Below are 6,080 nucleotides of genomic sequence, written 5' to 3'. Positions count from 1 at the left end.
ATACAGATGTATCCACAATTCATTTAGAGTTACTTAATAGTCTATTTCTTATACCATATCTCTATCCCGTGAAATTCTCGAGCCAAAAGATGGATGCATATGCTGTGTTTCATTTTGCTAAATGATATCAATTAAATGGTGTATCAATTCCATAAATTGCATATAGCAATAAATAAATCAGCAAAATTCTTTCTAATATTTTAGATAGAAGAAACATTTCTTCTATCTAAAATATTAGAAAGAATGTACCCTTCTATCCAAATCCAATTTGCATCGATAAAATAAATCCAAATTCCAGTAGTAGATGAATAATTGCAAATTTGTGTGTGTACGAGATTAGAATAACTTCAAAATAACTGACATAATTTTGTATTTTTCCTGATCAGAAAAATACATGAAAAAGAAAGGAGGTAGAAAAATTTTTGGATTTATGGTTAAAGAAGAAAAAGAAGAAAACAGGGGTTCTGTTGAATTTCAAGTATTCAGTTTCACCAATAAGATACGGAGACTTGCTTCACATTTGGAATTACACAAAAAAGATTTTTCATCGGAAAGAGGTCTACGAAGACTTTTGGGAAAACGTCGACGTTTGCTGGCTTATTTGGCAAAGAAAAATAGAGTACGTTATAAGAAATTAATCGGTCAGTTGAATATTCGGGAGCAGTAATTTAATCGTTCAAATTTTTTTCTTGTTTTATTATTTTTTTAGTAGTCTTATAGTAGTCTTAGATTTTTCATTTTGATGAGCCTCGCTTTGAGGAATTCATGGAATAATCCATTTTCATGGAATAATGAATTAAGGAAGAAAGGATATGAGTCTACCGCTTACAAGAAAAGATCTCATGATAGTCAATATGGGCCCTCAACACCCATCAATGCATGGTGTTCTTCGACTGATCGTTACTCTCGATGGTGAGGATGTTATTGATTGTGAACCCATATTAGGGTATTTACACAGAGGAATGGAAAAAATCGCGGAAAACCGAACTATTATACAATACTTACCTTATGTAACAAGGTGGGATTATTTAGCTACTATGTTTACAGAAGCAATAACAGTAAATGCACCAGAATTCTTGGAGAATATTCAAATACCACAAAGAGCCAGCTATATTAGGGTAATTATGTTAGAATTAAGCCGGATAGCTTCTCACTTGCTATGGCTTGGACCTTTTATGGCGGATCTCGGCGCACAGACTCCTTTTTTCTATATTTTTAGAGAGAGAGAATTAATATATGATCTATTTGAAGCTGCTACAGGTATGCGAATGATGCACAATTACTTTCGCATCGGAGGAGTAGCCGCCGATCTACCTTATGGATGGATCGATAAATGTTTAGATTTCTGTGATTATTTTTTACGCGGAGTTGTTGAATATCAACAACTTATTACACAGAATCCAATTTTTTTAGAGCGAGTTGAAGGAGTAGGTTTTATTAGCGGAGAAGAAGCAGTAAATTGGGGCTTATCGGGACCGATGTTACGAGCTTCTGGAATACAATGGGATCTTCGTAAAGTAGATCCTTATGAGTCTTACAACCAATTTGATTGGAAAGTCCAATGGCAAAAAGAAGGGGATTCGTTAGCTCGCTATTTAGTACGAATTGGTGAAATGAGGGAATCCATCAAAATAATTCAACAAGCTGTAGAAAAAATTCCTGGAGGACCTTATGAAAATTTAGAAGTCCGACGCTTTAAGAAAGAAAATAATTCTGAATGGAATGATTTTGAGTATAAATTTCTTGGTAAAAAACCTTCGCCCAATTTTGAATTGTCAAGACAAGAGCTTTATGTAAGAGTAGAAGCCCCAAAAGGTGAATTAGGGATTTATCTAGTAGGAGATGATAGCCTTTTCCCCTGGAGATGGAAAATCCGTCCACCCGGGTTTATTAATTTGCAAATTCTTCCTCAGCTAGTTAAAAAAATGAAATTGGCTGATATCATGACGATATTAGGTAGTATAGATATCATTATGGGGGAAGTTGATCGTTGAAATGATAATAGATAGGGTAGAGGTAGAAACTATCAATTCTTTTTCGAAATTGGAATTATTAAAAGAAGTCTATGGACTGATATCGATTCTACCCATTTTGACCCTCCTTTTGGGAATAACAATAGAGGTACTCGTAATTGTGTGGTTAGAAAGAGAAATATCTGCGTCGATACAACAACGTATTGGTCCTGAATATGCTGGCCCCCTGGGCCTGCTTCAAGCTATAGCAGATGGGACTAAGCTACTTTTTAAAGAAGATATTCTGCCATCCCGAGGAGATATTTCTTTATTTAGCATTGGACCCTCTATAGCAGTCATATCAGTTTTATTAAGTTTTTTAGTTATCCCTTTGGGATATCATTTTGTTTTAGCCGATCTTAGTATTGGTGTTTTTTTATGGATTGCCATTTCAAGTATAGCTCCTATTGGTCTTCTTATGGCAGGATATAGCTCAAATAATAAATATTCTTTTTCAGGCGGTCTACGAGCTGCTGCTCAATCCATTAGTTATGAAATACCATTAACTTTTTGTGTGCTAGCAATATCTCTACGTGTGATTCGTTAAAATAGATCTTTTTCCTATAAAATCCATTAACTATTTATATTCCTTTTCTTATTTAGTATTTGGGTTGGTAAGTTAAACTAGATAGCTATATGAGTGAAACAAAACAGCTTATAAATTTGTAGTAAAAAGAAAAAATCTCATTTCCTACGTACAAGAAAAAAGTGGAAGTAAACATAAGCAGTGTAAACTCTTTATCCCAAGGTTGATATTTTTTAATTAGTCATCATATCTTGAAGCGGCCAAGAATAAAGGATTCACGATATGGAATTCCATTACTAGAATACTCCTAGTTATTACTATAACTTAATAATCCATAAGAAGAATCCACCAAAAGTTAGTGAAGGGTTAGGAACACTAAAGTACATAAAGGATTAGTAATGGAAAATCTAAAACATTAGAGATTTTTGCCCATAAAAGGAATCATAATAAGGACTTGCAATTTGTAGAAATTATCAAGTAGTACTTTCTTCGGATTCCGATCCAGAGTATGTTCCCATTCACTTGTTAAGGAAATGGCTATCAAGAACGAATTAACCCTTTATCCATTTTTTCTTTTTAAATACCCCCTCCCTGGGGAAAGAAGAATAGTAAAAAAGATATGGAGTGCACTAGAAAAAATTTTCATTATTTCCTTCCTCTATCCATATTCATGCAGAATTGCTCATGAACTAATACCCAACTCTTTCCATTTATTAATTGAATTCCTATAACAAGTAACAAGTGTTTTATTCCAAGATTAAGTTATTACTGAACAAAGAAAAATTTTCATTATATTATAAAGGATGAGATCAATTCGGAAGCGCTTTTTCTTATTCTAGCAGACGGAATTCCTTTGGTCTAATTTAGGACTTTCAAATCTATTTTATTTTATCTAATTCTATCTACGCCCCCGGGGCTAGGAACAAAACAGTCCTTTCCTTTTTCTGATCATAGAGAAGCCGTATGAAGCTAAGGTTTCATGTACGGTTTTGAAATAGCGGTGGGAACTGTGATGTTATCACCGACTATGATTATCTAACAGTTCAAGTACAGTTGATATAGTTGAAGCACAGTCAAAATACGGTTTTTTTGGATGGAATATTTGGCGTCAGCCTATAGGTTTTCTGGTTTTTTTAATTTCTTCTTTGGCAGAATGTGAAAGATTACCCTTTGATTTACCAGAAGCGGAGGAAGAATTAGTAGCAGGTTACCAAACTGAATATTCCGGTATCAAATATGGTTTATTTTATCTTGTTTCTTACCTAAATTTATTAGTTTCTTCTTTATTTGTAACAGTTCTCTACTTGGGCGGGTGGAATTTATCTATTCCCTATATATCCTTTTTTGATTTTTTCCAAATGAATAAAGCAGTTGGAATTTTGGAAATGACAATGGGTATATTTATTACATTAACTAAAGCTTATTTATTTCTCTTCATTTCTATCACAATAAGATGGACTTTACCGAGGATGAGAATGGATCAGTTATTAAATCTTGGATGGAAATTTCTTTTACCTATTTCCCTGGGCAATCTCTTATTAACAACCTCTTCTCAACTTGTTTCACTATAAATAAGATAATACAATAATAGTAAGAATATTTTCAACACAAAAGCTCTCTCAAACAAGAGAAAGAAACATATCTTTTTCATAGATATTTAGAATGAATATGTTCCCTATGGTAACTGGGTTCATGAGTTATGGTCAACAAACAATACGTGCTACAAGGTACATAGGTCAAAGTTTCATAACTACCTTATCCCACACAAATCGTTTACCTATAACGATTCACTACCCTTATGAAAAATCAATTACACCAGAGCGTTTCCGAGGGCGAATCCACTTTGAATTTGATAAATGTATTGCTTGTGAAGTATGTGTTCGCGTATGTCCGATAGATTTACCCGTTGTGGATTGGAGATTTGAAAAGGATATTAAAAGAAAACAATTGCTTAATTATAGTATTGATTTCGGAGTTTGTATATTTTGTGGCAATTGTGTTGAGTACTGTCCAACAAGCTGTTTATCAATGACTGAAGAATATGAACTTTCTACCTATGATCGTCATGAATTGAATTACAATCAAATTGCTTTAAGTCGGTTACCAATCTCCATAATGGGAGATTACACAATTCAAACAATTAGGAATTCGTCTGAAAGTAAAATAAACAAAGAAAAATCTTCGAATTCAAGAACGATTACTGATTACTAAACTTTGATTTTGTCTTTCTGTTATAAAAATCTAATAATTCTTTATTAAACTTTAAAATTAAACTATAAAGAAAAACGAAAAACTACTGCTTATTGGAAATTATTTCTTATTTTAAATCAGACTAGATTTTCGTGATATAATATAATTTATAACTATAAGTTTATACACAAAAAAATACCCTAATCCTTTTTTCCTTCCTTGAATCCTTTAGTTTTAGTCAGTTCATGAAAAATTTTATACTATTAATTTCTTTTTATCCATAATGGATTTACCTGGACCAATACATGAGATTCTTATGCTATTTGGGGGATTTGTTCTTCTACTAGGGGGTCTAGGAGTAGTATTACTTACCAACCCCATTTATTCTGCCTTTTCGCTGGGATTAGTTCTTGTTTGTATATCCTTATTCTATTTTTTATTAAATTCCTACTTTGTAGCTGTCGCACAACTTCTTATTTATGTGGGAGCCATAAATGTCTTGATCATATTCGCTGTAATGTTCGTAAATGGCTCAGAATGGTCTAAAGATAAGAATTATTGGACTATTGGAGATGGGTTCACTTCACTCGTTTGTATAACTATTGTTTTTTCACTAATGACTACTATCCCAGATACGTCGTGGTATGGAATTCTTTGGACTACAAGATCAAACCAAATAGTAGAACAGGGTCTCATAAATAATGTTCAACAAATTGGAATTCATTTAGCAACCGATTTTTATCTTCCGTTTGAACTCATTTCCATAATTCTTCTAGTTTCTTTAATAGGTGCAATTACTATGGCTCGGCAATAAGAAAACTTAGAAAAAGTACAAATTATAAGAATTGCAAATCTAAAATAAATAACTAAAGAATCACAATTTTGATTTAGTAAAATCCATCTACTGCCAACAAATACCTCCTTTTTTTTTTTTTTTTTTTTCTTTTGTTGTGTAATTGTTCTATTGTAATTAATTGAATCGGTTCAATTCTTGCCCTCATATTGAAATGAATCGAGATTGATAAGGAGTTAGTTAATGATGTTTGAGCATGTACTTTTTTTGAGTGTCTATTTATTTTCGATTGGTATCTATGGATTGATCACAAGCCGAAACATGGTTAGAGCTCTAATATGTCTTGAACTTATACTGAATTCAATTAATCTAAATCTCGTAACATTTTCTGATCTATTTGATAGTCGCCAATTAAAAGGAGATATTTTCGCAATTTTTGTTATAGCCCTTGCAGCTGCTGAAGCCGCTATTGGACTATCCATTCTTTCTTCCATCCATCGTAATAGGAAATCCACTCGTATCAATCAATCTAATTTATTGAATAATTAGACTTTTGAAT

This window comes from Triticum urartu, unplaced genomic scaffold, assembly GCF_056163025.1.
Source record: "Triticum urartu cultivar PI428250 unplaced genomic scaffold, HENAU_Tu73 scaffold1687, whole genome shotgun sequence".
Classification (NCBI taxonomy): domain Eukaryota; kingdom Viridiplantae; phylum Streptophyta; class Magnoliopsida; order Poales; family Poaceae; genus Triticum; species Triticum urartu.
This window is presented reverse-complemented; position numbering follows the sequence as displayed.